Source organism: Lissotriton helveticus, chromosome 3_1 (assembly GCF_964261635.1).
Source record: "Lissotriton helveticus chromosome 3_1, aLisHel1.1, whole genome shotgun sequence".
Lineage (NCBI taxonomy): Eukaryota > Metazoa > Chordata > Amphibia > Caudata > Salamandridae > Lissotriton > Lissotriton helveticus.
Genome location: NC_136061.1, coordinates 1612458278 through 1612475839, shown reverse-complemented (window position 1 = coordinate 1612475839; position 17562 = coordinate 1612458278). Strand labels below are relative to the sequence as shown.

At 44.6% G+C, this 17562-nt stretch overlaps 1 long non-coding RNA gene across 1 annotated transcript; it reads right to left on the bottom strand.

Moving 5' to 3' along the window:
• Window positions 1-880: 880 nt before the first annotated feature.
• LOC144825069 (uncharacterized) lies at window positions 881-13619 on the bottom strand. The gene is made up of 3 exons (XR_013609254.1): window positions 13564-13619; window positions 2806-2880; window positions 881-953 (listed from the first exon to the last, which is right to left on the bottom strand). It is a non-coding gene; the product is annotated as an uncharacterized LOC144825069 (long non-coding RNA).
• Window positions 13620-17562: the final 3943 nt, after the last annotated feature.

Genomic DNA, 17562 nt, shown 5'->3' with positions numbered 1-17562 from the left:
GACGGAACCACTCCGTCATGAGCCTCGGGCGCGCTGTGCTTGTGACGGAGTGGTTCCGTCACAGCCCCGCCCGCACAATGGAACGCTCAGCGAAGGCGCGAAATCGCTGCCGCGCAGGCATGGCGGCCGGGCCGTGACGGAACCACTCCGTCATTAGCACAGCCCGTCCGAGGCTGGTGACGGAGTGGTTCCGTCACCAGCACCCAACGGGTTAGGAGATAGTTTTGTATAAAGAAAAACTATTTATTGTAGGAAATGTATTTTTTGTTTTATCTTTACCGTATAATTATTTGGACCTCCATGGGAGTTCCTTATCATAAAAAGAAACCTGTACTTGTACTTGTACATTTGCCACCTTTATTTGATAAATGCAGCTTTTTGCTAAAGCTTTATTCACACGCTTCAATTATTTGTGTTCTCTGTAGAGGTGTAGAGGTGGAATAACAGCAGCATTCAATAAGGCATATGGAAATGCATTCTGACCACTTGAGATGACATCGTGTACAATGCCCAGGAATCGCTACATGAAAAGAAAACAAACACATTCCAGACAGGTTTTCCACTTAACAAAAGTGTATGTTTTTTAAAGTCTTTTTGATCTTGAGATCAAACTGGTAATTTTTCACCGCTGTTTAATTACAGAGAAACATCATCCACTGTAGACAGGTTGTCCCCATGAGAAATATACCACTGCAAAATAATTACGATTTTAATGCAGATAGTTTTACTGTTCTCAGGAGAGCAATTTAAATTATGCGCGATGAATAATCAGTTATCTTTATATGAATGAAGCAGCTTCTGAGTAGGGATATGTGTGATGCGGAAAGTGTTTCACAGAAAAAAATTTATGTTTTACAAAAATAGACTGACATAGCTTACTCTCCATACTCATAGAACATGTGTTTGTCGTTTTCATGGAAGATTGGTGTGTGCGCCCTCAGTTTGACAGGCTCCTGAATCCAAACAAATTTCATAAAGTGCAACGTTAGCTCAAATTTCTTGGCTTGACATGAAAGAGAGGGCAACCTTAAGTGAAAGCAGCGGAGTAAGAAATTATGAAGTTAAATGTCTATGCCAAGTTTAAGTAAAATGTACACGTGTAACAGAAACAATAAATTAGAAATAAACCAAAACTGAACTAGGGTTTCATAAGTAGCTAATCATTTAGTTGCGACCGTCATGACTCACGGGTGGGAGTGTGCGGGGACCCATGGGTGGGGGGCTGGAGGGTCATGTAGGGGGGGTTTAATTAAAAACAAAAAAAAAGTTAACTTATCTTCGCAAGCCCGGTCCGGTCCTGCGTCGTGTCTGCTTCTCTGCTCCTCACAGGAAGCAGGCAGCATCCTTCCATTACCCAAAGCCAGTCACAATGCTGCAATGGCAGCATCGGGATTGGTTGGGATGCCGACCACACAGGCGTCTATAGGGGGCCATTTTCTCCATGTCGGCTGTATGCAGCCGACATGGAGAAAAGGCAGAGTGCGCATGACTGGTTTGGTCAACCCTGGGGCTGATCAAACAGCGCCCTCAGAGTGGGCAAACCACTCCTCCCATGCATAAACATTTATAATACCATTTTACGTTTCTGCTTCTTGCACTGCGAGAAAACATTGGGGCGACACTACTCTACCCACATTGAGGAGCCGCCCCTTCAAACAATGACAAAATACAATATTTACAAGGCAATATTTTTTAGTAAAGTCAAAGATTTTTTTAAAAAGTTTTTAAAGTTTCTCAGGCTGCCAAATCCCGTATTAAAGGAATCCAGCTAGGCCAACATTTCTGACTGAGTGCAATTCTTTCTACATTTGTATTTGTAGAGAAAAGCACTAAGTGACGAAAGTAATCCATAATTACATGTCTGCCTCAGGCAATCAATAGGGGCTACATTCCAGTCCGTTGTTTTGCTCACCATCCAACTATAGAAAGAGGCCAGCAATATGCACATCAGTCTTAGCCCTGCTTCAGTAGGTGCAGTCAAATCCAAACTCAGGCTTACTTTCCTTTTCAATGTAAACACAAGCTGGCTTTGAAATACTTAGCCTTTAGGAGTATGGTATAGTTGAGTTCAGTGGCACAGTGCGCATAGGAGCCACATCTGGCCATCCCACTCAGACTTATGGCCTCTTTTACATGAAGTGGCACATTACTGCATCTGCAGTGCTTCAAAATCACTTGCGAAATACTATTTAATTTTTCAATGCCATGGATGCGCCATATTTACGGCATGATGCGCCATGACGTATTCCGTGGGCTATGTGAAAAATAAATATCACTGGTGCAGGCATTATGGCACAACAAAAACTGACGTATCGTCCAGAGAAGTGTTGTGAGGCAGAATTGCATCACGTAATGCAACCCAAGCCACCTTAGCATCACTTTTCACAGCGTATAACGTGAAAAAAGTATAAAAAATGGCACAACATACTTAAAAAATGCTATACTTCACAGAAAGGAGCATTGGAGCAGGGGAGTCAGAACAGAAGCCAGGACAACAACCCCAACAGCCCCAGCACCAGCCAGGATGTGCATACAGACTCTATGGCGAAGAGGCAGAGGAAGAGGTAGTGGAAGAGGAAGTGAATCGTCAGTAAGGAGGAGAAAGAGATCCTCGTCATTTAGTTGACAGACAACCAACATTAGCTGTTTGTCACCTCACAATTGCCATTAGGATAGAAAGAGGCCCTTTGGTTGTCCATATTGTCCAAGGTTAACAGCGTGGGACAATCAACAAGGACAGTAACTGACTTGAATAAACTTTGGCATGACATAAAGCACAGGATGAAGGAGAAACTGGTCAACAACCTGAAGGCAGCAATGCAGACTGGAGACGTCCAGGGCAACAGGAGGAGCTGGGTGTCTTGGAAGAGCTGGTCGGAGCTGTCATCCCAGAGGAGTTGGTGGCAGGAGTTCCAAGACAGGACATTGCAGCCCATGAGGAAGAACAAAACATACAGGGTAAGTCACAACAAGGGGCAATATGGGCAAAAAGGTCATGTTGTGCAGTGTAACTAGCTAAGTACCAGTGCTCCACTGCGCTGTGTGCAGGGCCATGGACAGCTCACTCCAGCTCTGTCATGTTTCTCCCATTCATGTGTGAAGTGCTGCACTAATCTACGGTCACCTCTGTAAACTATCACTTGTAGTCATATGTACAACATGAGTCACCAGAACTACAAGTCCCATAATACCATGCAAAAAGCATGAAGCCTCATTTACAAGAGACCTGTGCTGCTGGGCCCTCACATTTAATTAAACTCTGGGGGTGCAGGCCTCTTAGTCATATCCATAATGCAATGCTAAGCCACCCTGCATGGCTAAGCATGACCTCATAGGCATGGATTAATGCAAGGCAGTGCAAAGCGCTATTTTGCCTTACTCTACATTCACATCGCTTAGCCTGGCCGCCCAGTGACGAGTCTGCACTGTGAGCCTCTGGAACCTCAAGAAAAATGTCGTTCTGGGGGCACACTGGGCTAACAAATAATCAATGGGGTGTGGGGGTGAATGCAAGTGAGGCACACCAGAGGCCCATGTGTTTTGAAACTAAAAATTGTGTGCGCCCCTGGTGGGCCTCTGGTAATGCAGTGCTGAGCACGTACAAATTCCAGTGTGTGTTAATGTGGAGACTTTGCATAGGAAGGAGGTGAGAAGGTATATGTGTACAGCAAGACAGCCAGACAAATACACAACCACTGCTGTGTCTGACAGTGTCACACTTGTGTCGTAGCTCCAGAGATTAGCCCATTGGGGCACTACATCCTACATGTGATGTTGTCCTGAATGAAGATGCAGCATATGGCAGGCGGAGTCTGGAGGCAAAGTGTCTCACCATGCCACATATGTCAAAGTTGGAGGATGTGAAACAGGGATTAGTCAAGGTATAGGAATAACTAGTTTGCCACCACAAAGCCCTTGTGTCACGGATGGTATGAGGCTGAGGTGTATGGGTGCAGCTGTGTGGCAAACCTGGGTAGGTACATGGCACCGATTTCAGCACTACTACCATGTGGGGGTCAGGTTGACCAGAGCCCTCAAAAACAGATCACCATGTTATTCTATTGGATATAGTCACACATATTGTTGGTGTTGTAGGCAAATGAGACTCAATATAGGATTAGGGTTCCACCATAGTGTGGCAGTAACTTGTGTGCCTGGTCCAAATAAAGAATTGTAAGAGGAGATATGTACAAGTGAGGGGGCCTGAGTGAAACAATGTGTGATACTCTGAAGATAAACTAGTCTTGCAATAATGCAATGGAGTAAATGTATGTGCTAGCAATCAACACACTTTCACTGGGACTATCCCCTCAGAGTGTTCACACTGTGGTCACTGTCCACTAATAAGGAGTCAACTGTGTGTGTAATTAACTCACATCACTCTCTGCCACTCGAAAAACCATCATAAGACTGTGCCCTCATACATTCATCCAGTGTGTCAAGGTTGGGAGGTGTGTAGAGGTGTGCAAGATATGTGTGAAATACAGAACCCCTGGCTGCATTCATGCACGATATGCATGCAAGACAGCACAAAAAGGCAGAGCGACGTTGTGTACTGTGTGAAAGGCAAACTGCAGGCACATAACTAATTAATGTCCCAAGCCACACCACTTTGACAGGAATGACGGGCTGAGTACTGGTCACAGTCCATGCAGGCTTCCTGAGGATTAGGTGCAATGTGCATAGAAGTGAAGTCAATACATCCAAATACATGGGGAAATACTTAGAAACAAAGTGTACTGCCAAAACTTCACTTTTAATGATGTTGTGGCTCCACCTTGGGCTTACTCATATCTACAAAGACACATAAAGTCACCCTGCATGTATTTTCATGGCCTTATAGATATGGAGAGAGGCAGTGCAGCACAAGTTGCTGTGTTGCCTCACACTACGATGGGAAGGCGTGCCATATGCCTCACGGTGGATGTTCCAGAGTAACGCCTGTGTCATTTGACACATTCCTAGATTTACAACAAGCTGGAGAACCAGGAGTGCGTCAATATCTGATAACTCTCCAGGGGAGGTGTAGGGGAGATGCTGTAGGGGAGATGCAACAAGGATAAATAACATCCTTTCTCCACAATCTTTCCTCTTCCTATGGGTGCTGCATTCAGCAGCACAAACAGAAAGGGGAAATTGTCTCCATATCTTGTTTTTTGGACAGGAAGGTGCCATTTCCTGCACGAAAGCATTCATCCCTACAACTCAAGCACCCTTGCACCATGGTGCAAGGATGCCTCCATTGGTGCATGGCAGTCATTTGTGCCCCAGCACTGTGGAAGAGGACAGGAATGCACAGTATCTCATAGATACAGGCAATCATGCCCTTTTCTTTTGATGTACGGCAGGCGCAGCAGGAAGGATTGTATGCTGCCCTATGAAGTAATCTTGTAAATGAGACCCTGAATCTCAACTTTTTAACTCATGTGAGCAACTGACATTGATCACCATCAACATAAATCTCTTCCAGTTCAGTTTCATAAGTCTTTATTTCAGTATAATTAACCATAAAAGACGTCACAAAATAAAACACACAATATAAAACATACAATGAAACGTTAAAACCACTATAATACTTGATTTACATAATACATGATGCTTCGCTTCGCTATTTGCCAAAAGAGAAAATGATATACATATTAGTGATAACAGTGGACTATCAAACTAACTAATGCTGTGCAAATATTTCCCTCTGATTAACCAGGACCATCCTAAAAATTTGGCTACAGATATGGCCACCGGAAGAGTTGTTACCGTCCCCAACAGCCTTAGAGCTTCCCCTGCCCTTCTCGTTTTTAGCATCTGGCAAATTGGTTTTAACCATTTTTTCCGTGGGCTGGCATATGTAGGGCAGACAAAAAAGAAGTGGCTCACAGTTTCCCTCTGTGCTTTACACCATGGACATGAGTCCCCTGTGCCCCCCTTCCATTTCTGTGTAAACGACCTCAAGGGTAACGTTCCTGCTCTAAATTGATGGAAGAGTTTCCTGTCACTACTCTTTAATATGGCATCCCAATATTTCTCCAAGCTTGTATCCACTTTATGGCTCAAAAATCTGCCAGAAAGGGTTGTTGAGCTGTGTTCTATGATCAGCCTATATCTATAAGCGGCCCAAAACTGGTCTTTAAGGTCCTTCTTTCCAGGAAACACGCTGATCCTGGGATCAGACCATAGCTGGACAAGGCCCATATCTGCCAAGGTGGTTCTGACCACTCTAAACCAAGGGAGATTGCCACTACCTACTAATCGTCTGAGATCTTCTATACCCTCAGCAAAGGAAGCCAATTCTGGGGTTACCCAAATTCTCCTCCATAAAAGGATTATTCACAATTTGGCTATTTCCTTTATTGGGTAGCAGCCAAAATCCAACATAAGTGGTAGCATAGGGGTCGATTGAGGAAGACCCACCAAGTTACGTAGAAATTTGTTTTGTATTTTCTCAAGTTGGGACAAATTAGCGTATCCCCATAGGTCCGCTCCGTATGTAATAGCCAATCTAATCTTATTGTTGTAAATTTTTAGTGCTGGGCTTACTCTTTTTGTTAACGAGGATCTTTGCTCCTTTACCAGTGTCCCACTCAGCTGAGAAAATTTTAAGGACAATACGTCAAGCTGGGCAGACCATCTTAATCTGTGGTCCAAAACCACCCCCAGGTATGCCATCTCATGCACCTGTTCTAAATTTACGCCATTAAGACTAGCTAGTCCCAATCTTGGTCTATCTTTTGTGAAGACCATGAATTTGGTTTTGCTTGTATTTATTTGCAGGTCATTAGCGTCACACAATTCCACAAATTTACTAAGTGCCAATTGTAACCCCTTTTGGGTTTTTGAGAGTAGAAGCGTATCGTCCGCAAAAATCAATAGCGGGACCTTCATACCTCCCAGGCTAGGTGCGTCTGTAGGGGTATGCGAAAAATAATCGACAACTCTGTTAATAAAAAGGAGAAAAAGGGTGGGGGCAAGGACACATCCTTGACGGACTCCTCGGGTCACTGGAAACTTTTTGGTGACTTGGCCCTGCAAACCCCCAGCGGACCTGTGCATAATTCCTCTCGTGGAGTCTGACAATTAATGACAACAGACCCATAGGTAGACCCATATGTGCCAAAGCCTCCCACAATTTGGTTCTGGGAACCAAATCGAAGGCGGACTTGAGGACTACAAAGGCCGCATAAATCACACCTTCATTTAAGACCACCACCTTCCAATAGATTAATAAAAATCTAAAGATCTGGTCTATTGTGCTTACGCCAGGCCTAAAACCGGCCTGCAATGGTGATAGAATAGATTTTTCGTCCATCCACGCTAAGATCTTAAATAACACCATCCGAGAGATGATTTTTTGGATGGCGTCTATAAGGCTGATTGGACATAATTTGTTGGCAGGGAGCGGTCCCCCTTTTTAAAGATTGGAATGATTTCCGCCCCCTGCCAAGAGTCTGGTATCGGAGCTCCACCTGCCACCGCATTGGCAATCTTCAATATATATGGTACCCAGGCTACGTGATCAGATTTAAAAAGATCAGAGGGAATGCAATCTATGCCGGGTGCTTTCCCGCCTTGAGTCTGGTTTAGGGCCAACTCCACATCTAAGCGGTCAAAGAGGGGGTCCTGACTCGGGGAACTTAGATAGGCCTCCCGTAAGCTTGCAGCATGGTCTACTAGAGGGCCAGGGTTATCAAATTGCGCTCCAAAATGTGCCACCCATCCATCTTCGGCTACATGGTTTGAGGGAAGCTGGGATGCATATGAATTCCCCCATTTAAGGACATACCAGAACCTTGATTGGTTGGAAGACAGGCTAGCCTCATAGAGGTCCTGCCAATGTTTGTCATCCCAGGCCGACTTGGCCTCTTTCAGGCAACTTTTGTAATCTTTGCCTTGTTTTTCGTATATCAGTACTATCTCGTGATTTAAGTGCAATAAGTAAATATTGGGCTTTGCGGCAGGATTTATTGTACCACTTGTCCCTTCCCAAGGTTGTTTGAGTTTTTTTGCCAGAATTACTATTTGTTTTGGTAAAAAAAGATTTCAAAAAGAGAAAGAGGTTATCGTGTAGCCCGCAAATTTCGGCTGTCTCGGTCGTTGACTCCATGGCATTCAAAACCTCCCCTACTCTCCGTGAGATCATACCTAAGGTTGCGGGTTCCTCAGCAACTCTACTCCACTGAACCCTTCTATTGTTATTCTCCAAGAACACATCTGCTGTGCTGCAGTTCTTGGGGGCTCCCCAACGGCAGTTACTATCTAGAACTAGCCTAAGTACTGGGGGATTGTGGTCACTCTCTGGGCGATCCTCCACCAGCATATCGACCAGAGAGGACCAATACTCCACCTTAAAAAGAAGGTAGTCAATCCTGCTCGTCCTGCGTCCATTATCAAAGGTGTGCTTCCCTTGTTTATCAGACGCAGTTCGCCCGTTTACGGCTCTCAATCCTCGTTCTAGGCAGAAACCCAGCCAATGAAGGGCTGCTTCTGTCCCTTTCTTAATGGGAGGTAATTCTAAGGGCGGGATCTTCCATCGTTTATCCTCTTCTGCCTGGAAGTCCATCTCTCTAGCGGAAAAAGGCTCAAAGGCGCAATTGAGATCACCTGCCAAGATAACAAAAGATTCCTTTTCACATTGATTAAATATCGACTCCAGGTCATTGAATATGCCTATTGGACTACGACCTCCTGGGATGCCCCTCGCGTACACATTTATATTAACTATCGTCAAGGAGCCTAGATTTGTGAGCTTAAGCACAAGAATGTCTGGATTAGAAGTAAGTATCTCAGTGGTTTGATAGGCCAGAGACTGTCTTATCCAGACACATAGTCCCCCTGAGGGTCTGCCCACTCCACCCCTACAGGCAGGCTTATGAAAGATCAGGAACCCGGGTAGTAGGATGAGATCAACTGCCCAGGTCTCTTGAAATATCAATATATCCTGATTATTCACCAGCTCCACCCACTCCTCAATTTGAAGCTTACCTCATAGACCGGCTATGTTCCACGAAATAAGTCTCAAAGAGGATGGATGGTTGGCCAGACCCGGCCCAACAGAACCAATAATACCCGATAATAAAATCTATTCCATTCCAAAGAATTAAACACAAACTCCCGACCAGCAGCATGTCACGGAAGTGGATCCTTCAGAGGATCAGAGACTGTCAACTCTTGACCAAGACACCCTCCAGCAAATCCTGAACTCCATCCAAGCACCATCTCCAGTTACGGGAAGGGTTGACAGAATTGCAAGGATTCCTGATGATCTGCCTCTAACCCATCAAATACTACCTGTCATCCGTGCCCCAGCCCAGGACTCCGAGCAACCTCAAACAGTCTTCCAATGTCGGGTGGTAGGGGTACAGCAGTAGCTGGTAGATGAGGTGCAGGTGGGGACGGAGGCCATGGTGGGCACCCTAGAGGAAGTCCATGGCTTGGACCGGTCCCTGGCTGACATCGGTGGTGTCATGAGGCAGAGGAGTGAGAGAATGCCCTGTCAAAGTGGCACCAGTGAGGTTTCCAACCAGCTGGAGGCAAGATGCAACATCCTGGAATCCATGGAGTGGAAGCAGGATTCCTACATGGCAACAATGGATGCCTACCACAGCAATGTTGCTGCTGTTCTGGCAAACCAGCAAGTCCTTCTTATTGCTTTGCTGCTTTACTTGCTGGTGCAAGAAAATGCTGTTGGGAATTGGGGGATCACATGTTAAGCCACTGGTGTGAGTGCCTCTGTTGGCTACAGGTACTTCAACACCACCCTCACGTGAAGCACAACACACATCAGAGGACGAAGATGTGAATTGCAGCTCTTTGGAAAGGAAATCTGCTCAGTAGCATATCTCTATGCCACATAGCCAGTTTCTCTACTGCCCTGTGCTTATGCCAGTGTAACCTCTTATCAGGTGCTGCCCCCCATTTGCTTGCCCTCCTGTGAATCTCATCCATGTGTGGTTAGTCTATGTGGTCCTTTTTCCTAATGCTAATTTAATCCTCCTCCTCAACATATTCAATGACATGTATCCCCAATTACTCTGTCTGAACATCCAGTGGCTCACTAGCCATACTGGGTTTGTTGTCCCAAGTACTGTCATTTGCTCCTTGCTCCTTGGTTGATATCTGAATAAAACTGCTTTCCAGAATCAGCATGTTGTATCCTGGTCATGATTGAAGTAAGGCAACCATGGTGGATGTGCAGTTTCCTAAAACACCATATAAAATCTAAAGGGAATGGCGTGTGTGCCACCCTGGTGTAAAAATGCAGAGTGTGTGCTGAATACTTTATGTGCTCCCTTACTCCTTCTTAACAGCAAGTCCCATCCAATGTCACATACATGAAGGGCAACAAAGGTCAATCAGTTGATGCTAAGACTGAAGGTTGTTTCTGCACAAGTGAGTGATACTTCTATGCTAGCTAGCAACCAACAAAGATGCAACTACTAAATAGCGCTAGGAAGAGTGTGTAAGAGGCTTCCATTGGTGTGGCACCAAACACATCCTCGATTAGTCACAATGGTTTGACTCTATCATACATACAATACAAGTAGCATCACGTATACACACACAGTGCTACATTTAATTAACACCTTAAGACCATGGGAGGGCCGCAAAGTTGGAGGGAGGGCCTACATCTTGTACTCAATCCCGTCCACACTCTTCTGTAAGGTTGCCACCATTTTAATCAGTGTTGTCACCTGCAACTACAGACCTGCCATCTTCAAGGCATTATCTTGCTGGCCCTTCAGCAACTGTCTCTCGAATGCCGTTGGCTGCTGTGAGGTTGTGGCAACCAGATGTGGTGCCACTGCTGGTGGGCCTGTGGAGGATGTTGGAACTGGGGGTGTTGAGGGTCCTGCAACTGGGGCAGTGGAGGTTCCTGCAACTAAGGCTGAGGAGAGTTCTGAAACCTCCAATTGTTGACTGCTGCAAGCCCTGTTCGTAGATACGTTGGTGACTTCTAGGTCCCTTCTGTCCTAGCTCAATCATAATTATGCCCTATGTGCATGTAGGGCGTTGCAGCATTGTGGATGTGCCTGTACCTCTCCATGCAGCTCCAATAAGGCTTTTCCTCCTCTGGACAGGACACATGAATCAGACCAAGATTATTTTTCCTAATTGACACCATTTACATGAATCAATTGCTAGTAGTAGCACAAATGACATGGCCTGCCAACAACAATTACATCTATGTAATGTATAATGACCAACCATCAGGAGAAGCATGTACTACTCCTAAGATAACAATGGTACATAACCAAGGAGTTGGTCTTGTAGGTACAGGAAATGGCAGTGTCTGGCCTTTTCACCTTGAACCCATGTGCACATAAAGAAAGAATTGCATTCATGCTGTTATGCACATATGGTATGGAACACAATAGTGTTTTTCAAATTTGTTTATGCTGCACCCCGAGTAAAGAGATGAAATTCATCGGGCCCCCCCCAGGTTTTTTACAATTAGTCTATTAAGTTGACAATGTTTAAATAAGTCTCAACTTATGTAAACACAAGACCTATTAAAACATTGAAGTTAAATTCTGTTACCGTTTAAAAAATGCAACCAAATACATGATTGCCAAAAATAGTATTCTGGTCATGCAGGCCTTATTAGCCTCTAAATGTATCCACAGTGTGATTATTAGAAATGGGGGTAGGGGTGTAGAAGAATATTTGGAGTCCCTTCCCTTTTGACACATACTCCCTTCTAGTGTACAACTTACAAAAGATGTTAGTGATGGCACATTACAGAGCAGCTTACTGATGCTCACTTTTTCCCCACTTAAAACAAAGCACTGCTGACGACGGCATAATGCTTCTTTTGACCAGAGCCTGGCGCCTCCCCTGGAATCACTTGAGGCTCCCCCATGGGTGCCCACCCCCAGTTTGAAGACCCCTGGTACACATGCTCCATCTAGGTGCTTCCTGGGGACTGACATGCAACATGCCAGAGAGTAAAATCTATGACCAATCATCTATGTGAAATGAGTGATGTATAGCACGTACACATTCTGAAATCAGCAATGCTTCACCGTTATGGCATATACACAAGGCCACACACATAGCAGCATAGATTTACTCTGTGCCAGGTAGTTAAAACATAGAGTGTAGCTAGCTACCTCCCATGTAATAGACCTGTTGGATAGTTTTCAAAGATTGACACACGTATATGCCTGGAACACTATAATACTCACAGCAACAAATGGGGATATCTGACTCACCGACTGGTCATGCTATGTGGAGTAATACATGTTAATTATGCCTCCTCACAAATATTCATACACCATTCTATACAAGGATGGAATCATCTTTTGGTATGGGGAGTCTGCTCACATGCTCGCCCAAGTCCACTGGAGTCCACACTTTTGTAGACTCTGTACTACAGGTTCATGTATGGAAGTCCAAACAATATGCGGTATGAGTGACATGAATGGTCAACATGCTTTCAATCATTTATCCTGTACCAATGTTGGTAGGGTAGAGACAAATAATCAGCAGGTATGTGCTTGGTATGATGTGAACACACAATATGAGTACACATATATTGGTAAAATGTCCATTGTGTGCATGTCAACAATCGATGTGCTAGTGACTATTAGACATTTGGTCTGGGATGTGTGTTACACCCCACCCACACCTGTGTCCTGCAAAAATATGACCTGGGCAAACATACTGCACCCGATTCACAGAACTAACTTAAGACAAAATCCTAAACTTACTACCATTTTCGTATTCACAGAAGGCACTTACTCATTTTGGTATTCACAGAAGGCACTTACTCATTTTGGTATTCACAGAAGTTAGGACTCCTAACTTTAGGACTCCTAAACTGAGAATCATCCTAACTTTAAAGACTTTCGGTATTCACAGAAGGCATGTAGGAGTCCTAAAGTTAGGACTCCTAACTTTAGGACGCCTAAACTGAGAAAAATCCTAACTTTAAGACTTTCGATATTCACAGAAGGCATTTAGGAGTCCTAACTTTACTACTCCTAAACTGAGAAAAATCCTAACTTTAAGACTTTCGGTATTCACAGAAGACATTTAGGAGCCCTAAAGTTAGAAGTCCTAACTTTACAACTCCTAAACTGAGAAAAATCCTAACTTTAAGATTTTGGTATTCACAGAAGGCATTTAGGAGACCTAAAGTTAGGACTCCTAACTTCTGTGAATACCGAAATGAGTAAGTGCCTTCTGTGAAAACCAAAATGAGTAAGTGCCTTTTGTGAATACCAAAATGGTAGTAAGTTTAGAATTTTGTCTTAAGTTAGTTCTGTGAATCGTGTCAGGAAGTTCACAGCCTATACCATGCAACATGTGGGTCACTTATTTGACGTAACAGTAGGACAGCATGTTAAGAGGCATCCATCATGTGGGCATGAATACATTAATATTCAGTCAAAGGGCATTTGGGCCCTGTCATTTGCATATGCACCTTGTCCTACATGTAGTAAATCTACATGCAAGGTGCAGCTTGTTTCCATAGAGTAATGATGCCCCCTGCACATCTCACTGCAAACCATTACAGCAAACACACACAGTTCTTACAAATCACAGAAACTATGAAGTGACACTCACTGGTAGCATCGGGATGTCAGAATGTCGCCACCTCAGCAGTGGTGAATGGGTTTGGTCCACTACAAGACAAAAAAAACCATTGTAAATAGTTCTGTGAATGCTGAACATATAAACTGAGTGCATATGCAGCACATTGCATTGTCTTCACAAATATCTTGAAAGGAACAGTAGGAATGCCCTCATGATGGGCTTAAGTATGTCTTGTTGAATTGTATAAAGATGATAGCAGGCACATCACATATGAGGTGCACAGAGTGCAGACAAGGTACCAGACCAGTCTAGCGTGTAACCTGGTACTAAATAAGAGAGGGATGCCCAATCATCACTGTCACTCTAGGTTTAACGAACCATATATTACAGAAAGAGATGAGTGCAGGAGTCATTTTTAATCAATATTTCTTATAACGAACACATTAAATGTGTATGAGAAGCCATATAAATTAGTTATGGTGCAAATATTTTTTTTAACTTATGAAACCATGCATTTCCAAGCCTAGTCGTTGGCGTTATTTTCTTTTCTTTTGCTAATTTTTTCATATACAATTTTTTAACAAACAATCATCAACATACAAAAATCGAAATTTTCTGAAAAACACAAACACAATTATGCTCACTTTTGGCCTTTCCCAGAAATATTTGTACATCTAATGTCACAAATGCATTGTTGGTTCCATTCTTTCTCCGAATTAGTTTGAAATCAAACCACAAATTGACATTTGGGAACCACAGTCTTCTCTAAAACTTTCTAATTTAGTTCACCAACCTAGGATAATTGATTCCTCTTTTCCATCAGTGGATTGCTGCATCTCCTAGTGGAGCAACATGCTGCAAAGGTGCCAGGCGTTGTTATGCCTATGTGAACAGTCTAAATTGATTGATCACACTCTGCATTTTATGACAATGCTGGGGCCTTCTTAAGTTCATACGTGTACTTTATAATGCTACATACATCATAAAATAAACATTCTTGTTTGTCTCCTTCACTTAGCTCCTTACATGTGACCAGTGCACTGTAAATGAACAATGACCAATCAAGGCCCACACAGGATCAGAAAGGTATGATCCTTTCATTATGTAACAGAGACATATGGTTGACCTTTTGGGGGAAGCCAGAAACTCCCTGTCAAACCTATGGCCTGATGACATGAGAATGCGCTCCCCTGCAACATATAAGGCGGGTTGCCCATATAGTTAAGGGTTGGTAATGACCTAGCAGGCGGGGTGACAAGACTCCCTGCACAGTCCGGGAGGCGTTCCACATCAGCTATGGGCCTCCCATGCACTGGATGGTCTGTTTTGTCTATTTGGATGCCCCTGTGAACAGGCTTGTGTGTCATGTTTGGTGTATGCAAGTGAGTTAGCCCATATCATGCCATAGTAACCTCCATACATATCTGGCCCTTACATAATAACAAAACCATTTAGAGTATTTGGCTATGGCCAAACAGCTACAAGCTCATGGTATATATGAACTTACCAAGAGCCCCACCAACTTCTATCCCCAGGTGATCCAGGAGATTCTGCTCCCGGTTGATGATATCGACCCACCTGTGCATGTATTGAGAGATGTTCCACTCAACATATTTAGCTCATCTGAAAGTGCACCTTCCCCACAAACTCCGCCTCTCATGGGATTGATAGCCCAGAATTACCCTGCCTCCACATCCCATCATGTTGGGCAAGTATTTTACCATGAGCAACAGCAGGCCCCCAAACGTGTCTTCCGTCAGGTTCTTGGTCCTGTCCCTGCCCGACATCTCCCTACATTCACTAACCACTCTAACCCCAAATACAAAAAGCACTATCCCTTCCCCCTACGCATATAAATATCGACTCCTATTGAGAAAAATAGCCTACAATACAATATACAAAACAACAAAAAATACAATTGCAGGACAAATGTGACAAGGTAGGCACAGGGCATGGACAGGATAGACACCAAGAAGACCAGGAAACAGCACCTAACTCTCCACCAAACACCAAATACCTCCACCAGCCAGCACAGACAAAAAGACAGTTAGTTAAAGTGAAAGATTCTTCACATTTCCAGGTTAGCAGCATGGCTGAGCCATTGCATCATTTCTTGTGTGTATGTGCCACTTTTCCAACGTATGCATCCAGTTTCCTACGAAAGCTTTTTTTTGTTGGATGCTTCACTAGAGAAATAGCCAAGTCACATTACACTCTTGCTAAAGCATTGTTTTTGATGGTTTGTGATTGATGCAAGGCTTCTGCTCGACGGTCTTCCTACTGAAATGTCATGTTTATTGGTATACTACAGAAAATGACAGTCACCTTTCCTACTCAAAATTCACTTAATGTAGTAAAGCTTCACTTTCCATTCCTAAGAGTCACTTTTCGTTCAGAAAATCACATTTCATACTATAGAGTCACCTTTCCTACTAAACATCATGTTTAGTGATTAAGCTTCACTTTCCATACCAAAGGATTAGGTTTACTAAAAAAAGTCAACTTTCATACTAAACAGCTACCTTTCCTACTCAGGCTTCACGTTTAATGGTAATGCGTAACTTTCCATTCCAAAGCATCATGTTCACTACTGAAAAGTCACCTTTCATATTTAAGTGCCAGCTTTCCTACTCAGACATGGATTTTTACTGACACATTGCTATGGAAATGACCAAAGCGCAAGTGATACACAACACATCACTATGCTTGGTGCATTTTTTCTGAGGCTTTGACATTGATTTTTTGTTTTCTGATCTGATTGCAAAACTTTTGAGGGCTACTTCTAGATGATGAAATTTGTGTTTCTAAATATTTCATTGGACTGTGACACAAAAGCAAAGATAAGTAATGGTTTCAAACATTTATTCTCATGTTGAACCTTTATGACATGGGTGCTTTATGACATGAGTGCTTTATGCCATGAGTGCTTTATGAGTGCTGGGCCAAGGCCAACCCTCTCCCCAGCAGCTCTGCCCCACCTTTGACAGCGCTAGGACTGAGACCGACCCCGAGCAGGGTTCGAGCAAGCTACCCGTCACTGTGCCTCAGGGTCTGCCTGGGTGCCATCCGGTATCCCCCAGTATTCCACTTCACTTTTCCCAACTGTTGCTGATTGTATTATTGTTTTTTTTTTTTTTTTTCCTGTGTTGTGTATTTCCCTTCATTGTATTGGCCTTATTATCTTCCTGTTCCTGCCACTGCTGCCCCTGCGGCCCCGCCCCTGACTCAGCCGCTCCCGCCTTCCTGCCTCTGCTTCCACACCACTCCCCTACATATGGCGACCGCTGTGGGGGAGCGCATGTGACTCCTTGACCTCTGGGCCAAGGCCAGCACTCTCCCCAGCAGCTCCACCTCACGTTGACCGCGCTAGGACTGAGACCGACGCCCAAGCAGGGAGATCGGGCCAGCTACCCGTCTCTGCACCTCAGGGTCCGCCTGGATGCCATGCGGTATCCCCCAGTGTTCCACTTTGCTTTTCTCAACTGTTGCTGATTGCATTATTGTTTTATTTTCCTGCATTTTGTATTTCCCTTTGTTGTATTGGCCTTATTGTCATTCCGGTCCCACCGCTGCTGCCCCTGTGGCCCCATCCCCCTACTCAGCCGTTCCCGCCACCCTGCCTCTGCTCCCGCCCCCCTCCCCTACATATGGCGACCGCTGCATGGTTGTGCCGCTTACGTGCCAAAGGTGCGCTATGGCAATCCCATCTGTGCCCATCCACGCCTGGACCATGCCCAGCACCAGAGCCCCTGGCCCCTGAGAGAGATATGACACCTGGCGCCGCTACTATGCCTACTTCCTCCACAAACTCAACGCCGGCAGATCATCCGACTGCTTCCAGGCCACCGCGAAGCTCACCCACGGACCCTTCTCCTGCCAAAGCCGCAGCTTCACCAGAAACCGAACACCTGCATGTCTTGCCCCACCCAACAGGGTAGGACGCAACCATCTCAGTTGCATACTACTCAACACCTGCTCCATCCACAAGCACGCCATCGAACTCTGGGACTTATTCGACTCAGCCTCCCC